Below are 20,683 nucleotides of genomic sequence, written 5' to 3' on the forward strand. Positions count from 1 at the left end.
GTAAGCGCTTGTTCTTGCCATTAAATGCTAGTTTGGACTAGGTAAGCAATTGAAAAGTAAAGTACCCTCTCGGCGAACGAAAATCATACTCTACAAGTCACTTATCGTACCCGTCCTGCTATATGGGGCAGAAGCATGGACCATGACAACAGCAAATGAAGCGGCTTTGGGAGTATTCGAGAGAAAAGTTCTTCGAAAGATTTATGAACCTCTACGCGTTGGCGATGGCGAGTACCGTTATGCGCATGAAAGACGATGCTCCGGCCAAGAAAGTGTTTCTATCGGAACCCGCCTATGGAAGCAGAGGTAGAGGGAGGCCCCCATTCCTTTTTAAGGACCAGGTGGAAAACGATTTAAACTCCCTTGGCGTGACCAATTTGCGGTAGTTAGCGGAGCGAAGGGGCGACTGGCACGCCTTGTTGGACGGCCATAACCGTTTTGACGGTTAAGCGCCAATTAAGTAAGTAAGTAAGGCGCTTGTTTTCCGATCTTGCGATATTTTCATCTGTAGTCCCACCCAGGGATTTTAATTCGTCACAACTTCTCACTTTACGCAATGTGTCGGCGTACGTCGCATCTCCCGCCTTGGAAATTATGATTGCGTCCGGCCTGGCCTTAGGTGATTTTTTTTTATTCGTCTTTTGTAATTACCCACGTGCCCTGGCATGAGGTCTTTTGGTGTAGTAGTGGGTCGCTTTCCCTGGGGGCGATGGACATTTATCCTTGGCACTTTCGCTTGCACGCTGTAGTATCCGATACCGTATCAACAAATTCAATAGATTGGTCGAAACGACTATTATATTTTATAGTAAAACTTTTATTGGTAAACGCCTAAAAGTATATTTATATATGATTATGATTTTTAACCGAATGAAAATGTTTGATATTTAAAAATTTAAAATAATGAAAATAAAATTATTGAACATAAATTATTGAATTCACAAAGCATATTAAAATGTATAATATAATAGAAACCCTACATTACTCCCCCTTCCAGAGAATTAACATTAAATAAATTAAATGTGACTTGCTTTTTTGTTCTATTGTTATTGTGATAAGTGTTAGAGTTTTTAGGTAACGTTTCAATAATTGCTGGTTTTAGCCTATCAATTGGAATAGCTTTGATTTCATTATCAATTTCAATTTTAAAATTTTTCTGGTTTTTTTTTTTCAAGTACCTTGTATGGACCTTCCATACGGTTGTTGTAAAGAACGCTTATTAATTAAGCGAACAAAAACAAATTTACATGTTTGTAAATCTTTCGGAACATAAAAACCAACATTAGGGTTATGGTGATTTAAACTCGAATGCACATTTCTAAATTTTTCATGTAATTTACCCAAAATTTCATTTGACGATGAATCTTCAGATGTTGGAACAATACGTTCACTGGGCAGTCGTAAATTTTGTCCAAGAACCATTTCAGCCGGTGTCGCTGAAATGTCTTCTTTAAATGTCGATCGCAAGCCTAACTGTATTAGAGGTAGCTCACCATACCAATCTCTGGTTCCATTTGTAGCCATTAAAGAATATTTCAATTGTCTATGAAGTCGCTCTACCATGCCATTCGCTTGAGGATGATAAGCTGACGTTGTAGTTTGATGACTGCCTAATAGCTTTGTTAATTCTGTAAACAATTTCGAAGTAAATTGAGCACCCTTCGTATATTAATACATTCTTTTGACCATTTATTAATTTCTTTATTCATGTTTGGCCAAAAATATTTTTTAATAATAATGCGGCGAGTAGCTTTAGTACCCGGATGCACTATGCCATGTAACATATCAAATACTATCTTGCGTAAGTTATTTGGAACGAACGGTCTAGGACAATCCCTGGATGATTCACACCATATATTGAAATTTAAAAGAGGAATTTTTTAATTAATTTATTAAAAATTTTGAAATGATTGTTGAGATAAAAGATTGTTTAGTTCATCAACTTGTTGCTGTTCCTTTTCTAAAATTTTGAAATTAAGTTCTGAATTTTGAATTGCCTCTAGTCTAGATAAAGTATCAGTTATCACATTTGCTTGTCCAGTAATATGCTGAATATCACTTGTAAATTGTGCAATAAATTCAAGATTTCTCGGTTGTCGTGGACTTCGTTTAGTTTTTGAAATTGCTAATAGTTCTCTATCAAAAGCACTATATTTCATTTCAGCTGGAGAAAGTTTCTTCGAATAAAATGCGAGAAGCTCAGGTTGTAAACACCACCGACTGCCGTTAAAGTTAATTTTGCATCTTTGCTAAAATGATTTTAATAATTTTGGAATCTAAGTGTTCTTTGCCCAGTCCACAAGAAGGGGGATACTGCAAAATGCACCAACTATCGTGGAATCAGCCTTCTTAATATCGCATATAAGGTCCTTTCAAGTGTATTGTGCGAAAGATTGAAGCCCACCGTGAACCGGCTGATTGGACCTTATCAGTGCGGCTTCAGACCAGGTAAATCTACCATCGACCAGATTTTCACAATGCGCCAAATCTTGGAAAAAACCCGTGAAAAGAGAATCGACACACATCACCTCTTCGTCGACTTTAAAGCCGCCTTCGACAGCACGAAAAGGAGCTGCCTATATGCCGCTATGTCTGAATTTGGTTTCCCCGCAAAACTTATACGGCTGTGCAAAATGACGTTGGGCAACACCATCAGCTCAGTCAGAATTGGGAAGGACCTCTCCGAGCCGTTCGAAACTAAACGAGGTTTCAGACAGGGTGACCCCCTATCGTGCGATTTCTTTAATTTGATGCTGGAGAAAATTATACTAGCTGCAGAACTTAACCGCACTGGAACAATATACTATAAAAGCGTGCAATTACTGGCATATGCTGATGACATTGATATCATCGGCCTAAACACCCGCGCTGTTAGTTCTGCTTACTCCAAGCTGGAAAAAGAAGCGGTAAAGATGGGTTTGATGGTGAATGAGGACAAAACGAAGTACCTGCTGTCATCGAGCAAAGAGTCAGCGCATATGCGCCTTGGCAACCACGCTACTGTTGGCAGCCATAATTTCGAAATAGTAAAAGACTTCGTTTATTTGGGAACCAGCATCAACACTAGCAACAACATCAGCACTGAAATCCAGCAAAGAATCAATCTTGCCAATAAATGCTACTTTGGACTAGGTAGGCAATTGAAAAGTAAAGTCCTATCTCGGCGAACGAAAATCATTTTCTATAAGTCACTTATCGTACCCGTCCTGCTATATGGGGCAGAAGCATGGACCATGACAACAGCAGATGAAGCGGCTTTGGGAGTGTTCGAGAGAAAAGTTCTTCGAAAGATTTATGGACCTCTACGCGTTGGCGATGGCGAGTACCGAAGAAGATTTAATGATGAGCTGTACGAGCTATATGCAGACATCAACATAGTCCAGCGAATTAAAACGCAGCGGCTGCGCTGGCTAGGCCATGTTATGCGAATGAAAGATGATGCTCCGGCCAAGAAAGTGTTTCTATCGGAACCCACCTATGGAAGCAGAGGTAGAGGGCGGCCCCCACTCCGTTGGAAGGACCAGGTGGAAAACGATTTAAACTCCCTTGGTGTGACCAATTGGCGCCGGTTGGCGGAGCGAAGGAGCGACTGGCGCGCCTTGTTGGACGGCCATAACCGTTTAGACGGTTAAGCGCCAATTAAGTAAGTAAACTAGAATTTTGTCCCGGGTTTTACTTCATTTATTAATTAAATCATATAAACCTGCAGTAAATTCTGCTAATTGTGAAATATATCTATGTTAATAATTATCCACACCAATAAATTTTGTGTTTGTTTAATGGATTTTGATAGTTAAAAATCTCGAAAAGCTTTTATTCTACCTTCAGATGGACGTATTCCTAATTCAGAAATACTATGCTCTAGAAAATCAATTCTAGTAACACCAAAAATGCATTTATTTGGTATAACATTCAAACCATATTCAGACAAACGCTCAAAAAGTATACGTAGATCTTTAAAATGTTGCTCTTCACTCTCACTTGCAACTAAAATATCATCAATATACGTGAAAACAAAATCTAATTCACCTACAACTTCATTGATGAATCTTTGAAAAGTTTGTGCTGAGTTCCTCAAGCCGAAAGGCATTCGATCGCTGTTTTATAAATATCCTCTTCTGTCATTGGTATTTGGTGATACTTAGATCTAACTTTGAAAATATCTTTTTATTTCTTAGATTCATATTAAAATCCTGAATATGTGGCAAAGGATAGCGGTCAGGAACAGTAACAGTATTAAGTCTTCTAAAATCAAAACAGGGGCGCCAATCATTACTCTCTTTTCTTGGTGCTAAATGGAGTGGTGATGCTACAGAGGAATTTGATGATCTACAAATTCCAGTTTTTACAATAAAATCAAATTCAGTTTTAGCAACCTTAAATTGGGTTTAGACGTCTGGGTTTTGAGAAAAGAAGATTGCCTTCTGTAACAAATCTATGAACTGTGGTGTGTTTAACCGGTTTCGAATAATTTGGCTCTGCTATAAGGGAAGGAAATTCTTTCAACAATTTTGTGTATTGTGATCTTCTACCGAAACAATTTTTGGAAGAGAGACATCACAATAGTACGAAATTTTGCTAACTGATAAATTTGTTAATGGGTCTACTAAACATTTGTTTTTAATATCAATAATATTTGCATAAAAAATCTGAACCTATAATCGGTTTCGCTAAAAACAAAAGGAAATTCTGGCCTTAAACCCAAATTAACATTTACAAGTTTTTTTCCGTATGTAAAAATCGTTGAACGATTAGCTGCCGTTAATATAATATCTGATGATTTTTTTGTACACGAGAATTTTGAAACTGGAAGCACTGAAATTTCTGCCCCACTATCAGTCAAACACTTTAATTTTTTTTCTTTGTCAAATATAAATAAGCGTCGAGTTGTTACTTCTGAGATTCCGTTATTCGTCGTTGCAACAAGGGAACATTTTAGTTTGTTGGATTACTATTTTTCACAAACGTACACTGTTCTTCACATCTCCTAGGATTTTGACTAATTTCACTTAATTCCAAAGATAATTTTTGAAAATTATCACAAATTAAAGATGTTGTCTTAACCATTAGTAATAATAGAATCTTCTTTAGAATTTTGAGAAATCAAAGCAATATCATTTTTACTGATAACTTCCCAAACGTTATCAGCTAATTTAGTTAAATCATTTATGTCAATGAAATTCGAACTTGTCAAAATTACACTCAAGTTTTTGGGTAATTTTCGAATCCGAAGTTTCTTTAAAATTTCTTGGGTAAAATTAGAACCAGAAAGTAGAACTAAAGATCGGTTAAATTCCGAAGGTTTACGGTCACCCATTTCAGAATCGCAAAACACTTTATCTAACTTCGCATTCTCACTTAAGGAATGTCTTTCAATCAAAATTTATTTTAATGCAGAATATTTATGTATTTCTGGTGGATTTTGAGTAAAATCTGAAATGGTCACTATGACCTCTTGAGGTAATGCAGTAATAATATACTCGTATTTAGTTGTTTCTTGAGTAATTTTTTTAGTATTAAAACGCATTTCAGCATGTATTAACCATGCTTCAGGACAATTTGTCCAAAACTGAAGAAGTTTTACTGAAGTAGAAAAAATTTCGTTATTGTTTTGATTCGCATATGGCTTTATTATGTCATTTTGTGAAGAAGTACCTTCTAAATCAATAAGTGAATCGTTAACTTGATCACTACCAACCATGAGTGGATAAAAACTTGGGTAATCATATACTGACGCTGCCCAAAAAATTGGATAATAAGTTGAATAATTTTGTTCGGCGAGGCGCTGATTTATCCATGGTGAAATGGGATATTTCGTGTACGTGTGAGCTGTCAGTCTGCAACTACTGCATACTTTTAGGTGCAAATGACAGCTGTGAACGTCAAGGTACAGTGCTGCCAGACGGTCCTTTAAAACACTCAAAAACGTTTTCCTAATACCCACAAATTAGACATGTTCCAAAAATTTAAAAATGTTCCAAATTTCTTATTCACTTTTTTATTTCCAAAAAATTCCCAACAAAATGTTCCATAATTTTTATTAATTTTTTTAATTTACAAATTTCATATAAATTTTATATAATTTATATATATATTTACTAAAAAAAATTTAAATAAAATAACAGAATAAAATTAAATAAAATTAAAACGATAAAAAATATAACATAGAATAAAATGAATAAAATAAAATAAAATGAAGCAAAACAAAATAAAATAAAAAAATAAAAGAAAAATTAATTAAAGTAAATAAATAAAAATAAAATAAAATGAAATAAAATAAATAAAGTAAGAAAAACTAAGTTGAAAAGAAACTAAAGAAAATGAAATGGAATAAAATTAAATAAAGTGAATTGGCATAACAAAAATAGAGTGGAACGAATTACAAGAAAAATATATTCAATGATATTAAGTGGAATGAAGTGAGCTGAAGCAAAATAAAATGAAACAAAAAAATGAACTAAAACGAAAAAATATGAAACTATATGAAATTAAAAGAAATGAAATAGAATAAAGTGAATTGATATGGAAAGAAACAAAAATGAAACTATATGAAATGAAAAGGAATGATATAAAATGAAATGAAAAAATATAAATCATATGGAAATGAAAAGAAATAAAACGAAATGATATGAAGTGAAACTAAATAAAATAGAACATTATGAAGTGAAACGGGATGAAATGAAAGAATGAAATGACATGGAATTAAATTTCAATTTCAATTTATTTAAAACAATGTATTAGTGCAATAAGATCGATAAATGATCTTTTCTAGCACAACAGTTAAATATACAAGAAATATACAAGTTACTCATGAGCAGGCTTAAAACTAAATATTAATAGTAATGGTAAAACATTGAAATAAAATGTAAAAATTTAACATTTGCAACACAATAACAAAAATTATATATATATACATGTAATTAAAGAATTTAACTAACTATGTGATAAATATTATATAAATGAAAACATAGATAGCAAATCTCATCGCTGTACATATACAAATCAGTGAAAGTATGAATATAAAGTTTTCTTAAAGTTGTTTTTATTTAGACCATTCTTAATAGAAGCTGGGATGGAAATCCAAACACGAACAGGGTTGACAAAAAATAGTCTTGCAGAGGGTAGGAGAGAAAAGTTGGGAGCAATCAAGTAATTTAGTCGGCCAGACCTTGGAAATATCAATTTCTCATATAGGTAACTAGCTTTACCAGGCGCACGTTGTAACGCCCGAGATCGAATGGATGTTGCGTTATTTTTTCTGTTTTGTTTGTTGATGATTTAATTTATTGTTCTGTAAATTGAATTGAATTTTGTACGCATATTTGGTGAAATTTTCTGTTAAAACATTTTATTCTTGTATCTTATTGTATCTTATTTTATATTATTGTATTGCTTTTACCGCTGATGATTGTTGCTTTGATTACATTCCGAAGAAACATGACTGGTGAGCCAATTTTCAAAGTTGATATATGCGCAGGCATTCCTTTTGGTTCTAAGGAGTATAGAAATTCATTTGGATAATTCACAATTTTATCTTCATCTGTAACTGTGTCGATCGATTTATATTTCGTCACTTCACCAGGAAATTGATTTTGAAAGCGATCATTGATTTTGTTAACATGATCATTTTTTGGAGCTAAGATAGTTCTTTCGCATAGCCAAAATACAAAAAACATTTAAATTTAACATTCTTAATTCTGAAATATGAAAAACTTTCGTCTTGATCGAAGGAACCTCGAGCCAAAATTTGGTGATGATCGAAGTATAGCAAACACGTTTTCATAGGGAACACACACACAGAATGTGATTTTTATAGAAGATATAGATAGACTGAAGCTAAACAATTTTTTTAACAGCGGCAGATTACTAAACGTCCAAAAGGCATAACAGCTAAACTCAACAATGCAGTCAAACTTTAGGTGTTAAAATAACTTAATTTTGTACGGCAGCCATAGTTTTTCCCCATTCCACATTTTACTGGAGGTTTTAGGACTTAACGTCATATGGCTCCTTACCAATTTTAATTATCCTACCATTACGACATCCAGATATATGCAGTATAATATATTCCATTTGTATGGGAGGTGCCACGCCGCCTTTTTCCCAATTCCATATTTTCTTGGTGGTGTTAAGGATTGACCTCAAATAACTCCTTACTGAATTTCAATGTTCTGGCATGTATACCTTCCAAGTTATGCAGTACCAAAGATTCCCTTTGAATGGGTGGTTCCACGCCCCCTTTTTCCCAATTCCGCATTTTCTTGGCGGTGTTAGGGATTGACCTCATATAACTCCTTACTGAATTTCAATGTTCTGGCATGTATACCTTCAAAGTTATGCATTACTAAAGATTCCATTTGTATTACTAAACGTCCAAAAGGCATAACAGCTAAACTCAACAATGCAGTCAAACTTTAGGTGTTAAAATAACTAAATTTTGTACGGCAGCCATAGTTTTTCCCCATTCCACATTTTACTGGAGGTTTTAGGACTTAACGTCACATGGCTCCTTACCAATTTTAATTATCCTACCATTACGACATCCAGATATATGCAGTATAATATATTCCATTTGTATGGGAGGTGCCACGCCACCTTTTTCCCAATTCCATATTTTCTTGGTGGTGTTAAGGATTGACCTCAAATAACTCCTTACTGAATTTCAATGTTCTGGCATGTATACCTTCCAAGTTATGCAGTACCAAAGATTCCATTTGAATGGGTGGTTCCACGCCCCCTTTTTCCCAATTCCGCATTTTCTTGGCGGTGTTAGGGATTGACCTCATATAACTCCTTACTGAATTTCAATGTTCTGGCATGTATACCTTCAAAGTTATGCATTACTAAAGATTCCATTTGTATGGGAGGTGCCACGCCCCCTTTCTCCAAATTCCGCATTTTCTTGGTGGTGTTAGGGATTGACCTCATATAACTCCTCATTGAATTTCAATGTTCTGGCATGTATACCTTCAAAGGTATGCAGTACCAAAGATTCCATTTGTATGGGAGGTGCCACGCCCCTTTTATATATCGAAATTATTTTTAGCCTAAAACCTTCCCGTTGATCGAAGGAACCCATAACCAAAATTTGGTGATGATTGATGTGTGGGAATTTCGATTACATAGCGAACACACACACACACAGAATTTGATTTATACATATATATGGCTAAACCGATTTGGGATTTCAAAATCAACTAACCATCATCTCTCCTTCCTGTATCTTTCCTAAAAATGTCATGGCAATCTGTCTAGCCGTTCTCGAGTTATGGAGTGACAATCAAAATGTACACTTCTTTTTATATATATAGATTAGGCTTTTTCTCCGCCATCAGACGATAAAGAAAGATAGAATTTCTTGCCTTTACATACTCCAAAATTTCACAGCCCAAGAGGCTAGATTTCCATGCAGAGATATGCTCGTATCTTGTTAGTCCGTATACATATCTCGTGACATTATTGAACACCACTTCAATTTTATGAGCAGACTGGGAGTACATCTTGCTATAGATGCGTTCAGGATACCAAATGATCGGTAGTATAAGTTGTATAGCGAGCTTTCTCCTAATGGCAACCGGAGTATATGAGGCAGAAAATCGTAGGTTACGTAAAACATAATAAACTTTACTTATGGTAGAGTTGACATGATGGGCACAGTTAGGCTAGAATTAATGATAAAAACTAGATTAGTAACCTTTGACACAAATTGTACACTCTCATCTCCTAAAAATAGCGGTGGAATGGTTAAGGAGTCCACGCGTCTGTTGCATATAGGGAGAACATAGGACTTAGAGCAGTTCAAGCGGAGGCCGTTTTGCAAAGCCCAAGATGCGATAAATGATAGGTCTTTGTTGAAATCAGAACATAATTCATTAGTCTCCGCAAGAGGGCGTGACATGTAAAGCTATAAGTCATCAGCATAAGCATGAATTTGAGCGGACTGGAACGTACTAAACACGTCATTGACAAACATGCTAAACAGAAGTGGGCCCAGTATAGAACCTTGTGGAACACCAACTAAAAGAGGTCGCAGCCCAGAGACTTCAGAGACAACTTTTACACGCTGGTATCGACCTTCCAAATAAGTTTTCATTAGCCGCACAGCAGATTCTCTAAACCCAAAGTATCTTACTAGCTTTGAACACAGTAGTTCATGATTGACGGAATCAAACGCCTTAGAAAAGTCTAGCAAGCACAGCAGCGTCATATGGTTCTTGTCAAGGTTCTTGTCAAATGGTATGCGGATGTCGTCAAGTATTTTCATCATAGCCATGATACAGTTGTGCTTGGCCCTAAAACCAGACTGGAACGGAGATAACAAGCCAAAACAATTAACATGTTTATGGATTTGTTCAGACATAATAGACTAAATTACTTTATACAGTGCAGGTAAGATACTTATAGGACGAAAATCACTGGAACTACATGCAGATTTAGCTTTCGCTATAGGAATCACATTTGCAATCTTCCATACATCAGGAAAACAATATGTCGTGAAGCAGTGGCTTATGATATGGGTAAGCATAGGTAGGATAATCGGAAGAATCATTTTAATAAATTTTAAGGGAATTCCATCTACACCAACCGCATTAGACCGTATCTTAAACACACATTTTGCAACATCTAATTCCGACACAGTACTAAACTCAAACATTTCACCAACATTATTAGCAGGACACGAGTAACTCAAGCGAGGAGCGGGCGAACATGAAAAGGTAGTACGGATGACAAAAGCATCATTAAGAGTGTCACACTCTAGCGAGCAGTCTAATTGTCACTAGCATGTGCCCGAAGGTTTTTCAGTTTGTGCCACAAAACGTTGCAGGGCAATACAGGATCCAACTTTTTAAGGAAGTACTTTCGCTTTTCTCGCCTAATATTTAAAGTAGCTTCATTCCCAGCAGTTTTAAAGGCATTCCATTTTTCATCCGTCCTGGAATTTTTCCAATCGGAATACAACTTGTTTCGCCTTTTGATCACATTCAAGACTACCCTGTTAAACCATGGACATGAGGCGGTTTTGCAGTCATTAGTGCGAATCGGGACATGTGATAAAAGCCTGGTAGACACAATCATTAAGAAAGCTTAGCTTCTCATTAACAGAGCAGTGCCCCCAGCATGTAGCCCAGTTAACTTGTGAGACATCCTCTACTAATCTTTCAACATTCAACATTCTATAATCATAAAAACTGTACGAACGATTTGCTACACTTTTTTGTCAACATGTATATCAAAACAACAAAAAATTATGTCATGGTCATATATAAACGAGAACTGGTCAAATTTTAAAACACAATTGACATCAGACACAAGAAAATAATCAATAAAACTTGGACAACAATTATTCCCATACCTCGTCGATATATTTACATTAACAAGAGACATACCAACATTAGAAACATCCTCTAATAAACGGGATGTGTACAGATCACTACACAGTAGATTGACACTGAAATCGCCACAAACGATTATATGACTATAGTCAACAGCATAAGTGGACAGAACATTAAATAATTCACTCACATTACAGTATTTATATGGACTATATACACAGGACACAAGTACTTTAGACATAGAGCTAGTCAATTCGATAAACAAAAATTCAACATTCGTACCAACGGAGCGAAAAACAAATCTGCTTTTTAAAGATAGTTTACAATATATAGCTACACCGCCACCCCTTCTATTGAATTTATCGTGTCGATAAAGTATATAATTCTGAATGTTAAAATGCGAGTCCCTGATATCGGAGCTGAACCAAGTCTTAGAGACACAAACTATATCAATGGAAGAAAATTCAAAGGTATATCAAAGGTATATGCCCATTTTTGCCGAGTTAACGCCACGCGCATTGAAATACACAACATTGAGCCCACTCTGGCGGGCGTTATAAAATATTTAACATTGCAGCACTACAATAATCAGCGCTACTCTTCTGTTTTTTGTTCACCAGACTCATAGAGAAAAAGAACATTAAGAAAACGAACAACATAGGTGAAACAGCACAGCAAAAACTTAAGATTTGCAATCTTTACAATAGTAAAACAACAAATATTAAGACATAACAATAAAGAAATAAGTAAACTAACGAAACGGCATCAAGTCGCCTTCACACGTAATTTTGACAGAAGCGTTTTCATCCTTCCTTACATGAACATTTCCTCTGATAGTTCTCACCGCCAACAGTTTACCCTCTCTCCTTAGTTTTAAGGCCTCTTGCAGTATTCGTCTATATTCTCGAATGGGACTTTCATAAATATGAAAGTTTCCCTCAAAAACAAGCGCGGAGAGAGATATTGCTGTTTTCATTCGCCGCCGGTAATCGCCAAAAGCACGTAAAGTGAGTGAAATTCAATGATAATGGCACTGTTGAGGTTTTCAGACGTTTTCTTTGTTCTGAAAATGTCGCGTGCTTGAGGTGCCATATAATCGATACACATGCATACCTGATTAAATATACTCTTCAGGTTTTCTCCCTCAGAGGATGGTACGCCAAACAACCGCATCAGCAGCAACGTCATCTGAGTGTTTGAGCTTAGACATTAGTGTTACTTGTTGTTGCAGATCAACCAGAAATGGAATAAAATAAGACGAAATAGAATAAAATAAAATAAAACCAAATGAAATAAAATAAAAAAAATAAAAAAAAAAATAAAAAACGAAATTTAAACGAAACGTAATGAAACGTAACGAAATGAAATTGAGTGAAATGAAATGAAAAAATGAAACGGAAGGAAATTAAAGACAATAAAATGAATTGATATGGAAAAGAAATAAAAAAAATTTAATTATATGAAATTAAACGGAATGATATAAAATGATATTAAAAATATATAAATCATATGGAAATGAAAAGAAATAAAACGAAGTGATATGAAACTATATGAAATTAAACGGAATAAAATGAAATGAAATAGAATAAAATGAAATGATATGAAAAAGAAACAAAGCAATATGAAACTATCTGAAAAGGAACGGAATGATATAAAATGATATGAAAAAAATATAAATCACATAGAAATGAAAAGAAATAAAGCGAAATGATATGAATCTATATGAAATGAAACTAAATAAAACAGAATATTATGAAGTGAAATGGAATGAAATGCTAAAAATTAAATAAGATAACATGATATGACATGAACTTAAGTGAAATGAAACGAAATAAAATGAAATGATATGAAAATATGAAATGAAACTAAATAAAGTAGATTATTAATAAGTGAAACGAAATGAAATGGAATGAAATGAAAAGATTTAATTGAAATTCAATAAGATAAAATGAAATGACATGGAATTGAATGAAATGAAATGGAATGAATGAAATAAAATGAAACAAAGTTCAATTAAATGGAATGCAGTGAAATAAAATAGAACAAAATGGAGAAAAATGCTATGTAGTAAATTAAATGAAATAGGAGATAATTAAATTATATGAATGAAATTAAAGGAAGTTAAATGGAACAACGCGAAACCAAACGGAAATGGCATGAAACGAAATAAAATTAAATGAAAAAATTTAAAAAAATAAATAAACTGAAACGAAAAGGAGTGAAATAAAATGAAATGGAATGAAATATTATGAAACAAAATGTAATGAATAAATTTGGAATGGAAACCAATGAAACGATATGAAATACAAAGAAATGGATAAAAATAAAATGAAATAAAATAGAATGAAGCGAAATAACATGAAACAAAACGAAATCAAGTGGAATGAAATTAAATGAAATGGATATAAAGTAATATGAAACAAAATGAAATAAAATAAAATAAAGTAGAATAAAATAAAACCAAATGAAATTGAATTAAAAAAATAAAATTGAATAAAATTAAACGAAATGTAAACTAAACATTTAAATAAAATGGAACGAAACGAAATGAAATTGGGTGAAACGAAATGAAATTGAGTGAAAAGAAATGAAATAAAACAAAATATGTATATTGAAACGAATTTAAAATTAATGAAATAATATGAAACCAAATAGAGCAGAACGAAACGAAATAAATTGGAATGAAATAGAATAAAATGAAATGATATGGAAAAGAAACAAAAAATATGAAACTATATGAAATGAAACGGAATGATATAAAATGAAAGGAAAATAATGTAAATCATATGGAAATGAAAAGAAATAAAACGAAATGATATGGAACGGAATGAAATTAAATGAAATTAACAATAAATTAAATGTATGGAAATGAAAATAAAAGAAATAAAATCAAGTAAAATGAAATGAAGTGAAAAAAACTAAAATTGAATGATATGAAATGAAACAGAACGAATTTAAGTTAGATTAATGAAATGAAATGAATTTGAGTGAAATGAAATAAATGAATAAAATAAAATTAAATTAAATTAAATGGAATGCAATAAAATAGGATTTAATGAAAGGAAATAAACCGAAATGGAATAAAATTCAACTAAATGGAATGAAATAATATTAAATGAAATGACATAGAATAAAATGAAACAAAGAGAACAAAGAAATGAAATGATATGATATGAAACGAAATGAAATGAAATAAATTTCAACTAAAGGAATGAAATAGGAGGAAATGAAATAAAACGAGGTAAAAGTCTAGAACAGGGGTCGACTGTTAAAACGCGTCCAAAAATATCGAGGGAGGAGGCCAAAGACGCGTATTAATCTCGGCAACAATATCCGGAGGCGGAAAATGAAAATTTTATCTCTGTCCGGAGTTGTTGTTGTAATGTTGTTATGCACTGAAAAAAATTTTGTATACAAAGGGATTTTGCACCCATTTAATTTTGATCCCACCCCATTGGTGAAGCGGCCATGGTAATTTTTTATAAGCAGAAAGGTGTTCTGCGCAAAAATACTATGGCTCCCACCCCCGGTTTCGGAGGGACCCGGGATAATTTTTTGGGTTTCGTTAATATCTTTTAAACGACTTGACATTTTTATTTTCCGCCTTCGGACTATTAATATTGATGTCAAGACGCGTCGTTTGACACCTCCCGACATTTTTGGATAATTTGCTCAAGTTTTTAATATACATATATATGTTATATATATAATACACAAATTAAATGGTGTTAATCTGGAACATCGCCGGGTCCACATATTTTCATTGCCGGAATCTTTCAGGTCTCACGATACCCTACAACAAAGAAACAAAGAAACAATCCATCCAAAAAAATGGCTGCATAAGTACTATGTGCATGACATGATTTGGAGGTGCAATTTATTACTTCTGGAATCGCACACAATTTGGAGGCATCAAAAATTGCAGCTCCCCTGCGTAAGGTACAACGCAATTGCAGTTCACTTTCACTAAACTAGTTACTTACAATCAAATGTCCTATTGATGTTCTAAATGCAGCTGTTGGTTGCAGGCCCACATCACAATGCATCTCAAATAGCTCCAACATTTACCTCCATTGGAAAACCTACGAAAATAGAAATAAAATTATTGGTAGTTATCTAAAAACCAATAAATAAATGTTGCAAAAGTATTTACCTATGTATATTTGCCTAAAAGCGCTATTTTTTAAAAGAAAATGCAGAAATATTTTCCTTTCTGCTAAATTGCGTAAATATCAATTTTTTGATGACAGCTGTCTTTATTTTACGATTTTTTGTATAATTATAACCCACCTACTTTTAGGCGCGTATGAATTTTTGAAAATACCCCACAAAAGTGCAGTGGTGTTAGTATTTTTCAGAAAAATATGAGTTTGTGTTGGAATTCGAGGTGAAATGGCAAAAAGCGGTTATCGTTGGTTGGCAGGGATATGTTGGTGTAGATGTGTTTTTTTCGTTTGGTGGTGTGCGAAGCATAATTAAAATATTATTACGAATATTAGCAAAACTAAGGGGTGCTACTATCTCTAAGCCGATGCTAAGCAGTGACGTGAATTCACATCAATAATTCAATCATTATGTATCTACATAAACGAATCAATAATTGCGTCTACACATATGTACCATGTATGTATACGAGCAGCTACCCTGCTAACCATGAGTGGATAAAAATTCGGGTAATCGTATACTGACGCTATCTAAAAAATTGGATAATAAGTTGGATAATTTTGTTCGGCGAGGCGCCGATATTATCCATGGTGAAATGGGATATTTCGTGTACGTGTGATCTTCCATCTCTGTCGCACTCATTCAGAACCATCATATCAAAAGTGAATAGCTGAACTGCTCTCACAATGTAATTTTAAAAAGGTTGCATACTTTTAGGCGCTCCAGAGTTGCCAGCCCAATGATAAATTAATCCATAATGCGAATTGAAAATACCTAAAAAATTGCAAAAACCCCACAAAATAACCAAAAACCCCCCAAAAAATGTCCAAAATTTTTCATTCTGTGTTTTTATTAAGAAATAACGATTTTCAACTTAAAAATACAGCAAATTCATTTTTAGTAAGTATGAATAATTTAGATAAATGCATATTTTGCATATTTACATTAAAAAATATTTACAAAAATTCGTTTCAGTTCATTCATTATGTTAAAATACATTTATGTATTAATACATTTCATTTTTCTATTGACTAGTGTTACGTTTTGCTTTTCATTTAAAATCCAAATAAATATTTTTCTTATTTAAAATATAGTTCAACTTAAAAATACAACAAATTCATTTTAAGTATGAATAATTTAGATATATGCATATTTTAGATATTTACATTAAAAAATATTTACAAAAATTCGTTTTACTTCATTTATTATGTTAAAATACATTTATCTATTAATACATTTCATTTTTCTATTGACTAGTGTTACGTTTTGCTTTTGATTTAAAATTTAAATAAATATGTTTCTTATTTAAAATATAGATTAGTTATCATTCTTTCAATTAAATTTAATAATATAAAATTTAATAAAATAAAAAAAATAAAAAACTAAATACTTTTACTTTCAAAACTTAGTTTTAATAATTTAAGAACAGTTGCAAGTTTTTAAAAAATAAATATATAAAACTATAAACATAGTTAAGCTCGAAAAAAACTTATGAAATTTGTTCAAATATATTATCCACTGACTTTGTACTGGGTATTTATAAGTAAGAAAAGTGTTTAACATAGGAAAGGAGTTCTGATGAGAATTCAAATAGAACGCTTTGTCGCATGCTTCGCTTGGACTTGGCATAAGTTGATCATAATTCAATATTCAACGAACTTTGTACAGCAAAATTTATATCGAAGAAAGCGAGGGATGCTACAAAACGTTCTATGTAAATCGGTATTGGGAATTGGAGGTTATTAACAAAAGAACAATATTATCATAAATGGTGGACTTGACTATTTATTATATTATAAATAATTTAACGTCATATTCGGAATCGGAAGTTTGAAAAAAAAAAAAACAAAACAAAGTATAAAAAGAAAAAGTGGATTTCACAACTTATTGTTAGTTAACTATACTAATCTTAAATTAAATAATATAAAGTAAAGAAATATTAGGAAGTTATTTACACAGTTAAAGAATAAAAAATATTTTTGTTTAATAACAGCAACTATCGCCACTTTTATTCATTTGTCGTCAGTTCAGCAGGTGATTTCATTTAATATTTTGTATATTTTACTCTCATTTACGCCATAGTGAATGCGATAGTCGCTGTTATTACACAAAAAATTGCTATGCATTAAAAATTAAATAGTAGTCAGCAATTTAACCCCAGATTTTTTTTTTCGTCTGACATGCTTAAATCTATTGCGACTTAATAGCACATAATGCCTAATAGCTAAAATCTTATCACTATGTATACTTGCGAATGCCCCTATTGATTATTAAAAAAGCAAATATTAATATTTAGCGACAAAAAATTACTAATTTCAAATATGTTGATACCTACCCAGAACCATGTCTACGACCTTTAGACTTGTAAAGGATTTCTTCCCTAATCCGCCGTAGCAGTTATACTCCCACGCCAACTCGTCAGTAAAGAGTGACTGCATGTCACTCTCGATTGTGCCTTTTGTGCCTTTTAGCCGAAAAATGATGGCCGACTATAAAATTATAAGATTATATATATATATATATATATTCAATTGTAGAGTGCTTTATTTATATATTAGATCTAGTAAAAATAGGGGCATACCATAGCATCAACGTGAGCCTTATTGGTAAGGCACTCTTCCACCTTCAGCAAAGTTTCTTCTGATGACATAGGGAGCAAACTTTGTAAAAAGGTTTGTTCCTCGCTGCACACGTCTCCGGAGATACGGCCGATGCTTCTTTGCGTTTTGGCGGAAACACCTTAACCTCACGCAGAACTTGGCCTTGAGTCTGCACCTCTGCACGTTCGGGCATCTAAAATTTAAGTTGAGTTTCATTAAGGTAAAATTTGACTTATGGACAAATCAGGATAGCGGTAGACCAAAGCATTAAATCAAACACCAAAGATTTATCAATTGGTTGTGAATTAATGCCAGCACTACCACTCTATGGACTGAATTTATTAAAAAAACCCACCTTGTCGGCAATCACTTTTTCTAAAGCGGCTAGTCGTTTCAACATTTCTTCCTGCCGGGCCTCTATCCTTGAAACTGCAGCCAAAAGGCGTTCCATTTGAGTGACCTCTTCAAAGTCACTCTTTTCAGCCAGTGGTTGGGTGGCAGCACGTTCGTAAAATGTTTGGGAAGTTTTAAAGCGTCGTGATACTAAAAAACAAGAAGCATACAATTATAAAGAACTTAATGAGAATAATCATTGTGATAGGCAGAACTAAGAATAAAAAAATTGCATTACCATTTGCCTGACTGGTTCCCGGCTCCTCTTACTCGACAAAATTTGAATCCATATTTGACCTATGAAAAATTATAAAATAGATTATGTAATAATGGAACTAAAATAAATTTATTACCTACTGGGATTGCAAAATACTTAAAGTCTAGGTCTTCCTTACTTATGCTATAAATGCTCTCATCTATAATCTGACCTACTAAAATACCTAATCCAGATGAGGAAACAATGGGCTCTCTAAAAACGTCTGCAACTTGTGTCAAAATTACAACATTAAAAGTGTTTCCTTCGCTCTGTTGGTTGACTATTTTTAGGGAACCCATTTTACTGCTATAAAAAAAACTATCCCTGTCTTTGGTAGAACTTATAACAAATTTATCCATCCTTGAAATTTTGCTGAAATCCGTAAAATTGCGCCTTTCTTCAATTCTTAAAAATAATTGCTGCAGTATACTATTTGGACTATTAATCATTTTCTTAATATATTGCATATAATTTTCGAATTTATATGCTGAAAAGTTATCTAGTGGACCGAACTGTTTAACGCAATCAGTTAAATGTAAAAGCCCGTGAACATTAAAACTAACAAAATCCGCACCGTATAATTCAGCAAACACTCTAACAAATTCTTCTAACATTTCATTCGCGACATTGGATTCTACTCTACAAGACTTCTCACAAGAGAGAAGTCTAATACCGCAATGTAATAGCAAAAAGTGAGAATACAGGTTGTCTGGAATGCAGTCTTTTAAAACGAACAATCCTGAATACAATAAAAATTGGCGGTATTCTGTTGACTTCCAGTTTTTTACTTGATCTAAATCTCGGCTGCGTCTAGGGAATTCAGAGGGAACGTAACTGTTGAGAAACTTCAATTTTGCATTCATTCTTGTTACGTTCCCTCTTGTTACAAGTTTTTCAAGTAGTTTCTTCATTACTCCTAAGTCCACTAAATGCATAGGTTCTAAAGGGAACTGAGAAACCATGTCAATATTTACGGATTCTAACACATTTTCATTATCCCTAAATTGATCTAAATGATGTTGCATATCTACTCTATTCTTAAAAGAAATATCTGTTCTGGGTTCTGCTACAACTTGAGAAAAGCTCATCCTAGCTCCGAACCTCTGACCTACTTGTTCACATTTAGGGCAGCTTCTTGCCCCCGTGTGCGACTTGACACCAGTTACAAAAGATCGTGCTGGTGAATCGCAAGAGAAAAGCCTTATATCAAATTCTTTTAAAACTTCAGCGGATTCTACCTTTACTCCGTTCTGACGTAAATTATTTACTTCTGCGCAAAATTCCAATAAAAAACTATTTACGTCCGGCGGCTTACTCATTCCTGAGTAGCAAGCCATGAAAAAGGGCCTTGATTTGGGAAACTCTACTACGTGACCTAAAATTGGCCATAATGCCCTATTAGAACTTTTGAAAATTTTCAGTCCGTCTATGCCTACATCTATGGAAATCCGTTCCAAGTCTTGTAAAAAATTAAATTCTTCAAATGCGAAACTGTACTGTATTCCCAAATACAATAGCTCCCCCTCGGGAAAAGGTCTAATATAAACTGCTTCCCTACTTGTTCCCATAACTTTTCGAGCATCTAACGGTAGTCCTTTGAGTCCGGCGCCCTCCAAGGAACGTAGAAGGTCGGTAAGGCTGATTTGAGTTGTTTTTTGCCTGATCGCCCAACCTTTCAACGCTGATCGTATTCTGTCTGTGAGGCTTAATGTCTACTCCAAACTTTCAACCAACTCATCGTCGTCAAATAAAAACCTCTCACTGTCGCTATCGCTATCGATATATTCTTCGTCAATATTTAAGTCAAAAGTAGTGGGCTCCGCAATGGAAAGTGGCTCATCATCGCTTGCTACTCTGAGAATAAAAGTATCCCTGCTAGTAGATGGTATATCATCACTGCCTACTTTGGAAGATTCGTTAAGGCCTATATGTGCTTC

The 20,683-nt window shown here is 33.6% G+C and overlaps 1 protein-coding gene and 1 long non-coding RNA gene across 3 annotated transcripts in view; one reads left to right on the plus strand and one right to left on the minus strand.

Annotated features, from left to right (window-relative positions):
• The window catches only part of mus312 (mutagen-sensitive 312), a 554,297-nt gene that overhangs the window by 228,073 nt on the left and 305,541 nt on the right, over positions 1-20,683 (plus strand). The window lies entirely within an intron of this gene.
• Positions 18,243-19,089, minus strand: LOC137233560 (uncharacterized). Its single transcript, XR_010947508.1, has 3 exons — positions 18,729-19,089; positions 18,453-18,640; positions 18,243-18,290 (listed from the first exon to the last, which is right to left on the minus strand). It is a non-coding gene; the product is annotated as an uncharacterized lncRNA (long non-coding RNA).

This window comes from Eurosta solidaginis, chromosome 5, assembly GCF_040869045.1.
Source record: "Eurosta solidaginis isolate ZX-2024a chromosome 5, ASM4086904v1, whole genome shotgun sequence".
NCBI lineage: Eukaryota > Metazoa > Arthropoda > Insecta > Diptera > Tephritidae > Eurosta > Eurosta solidaginis.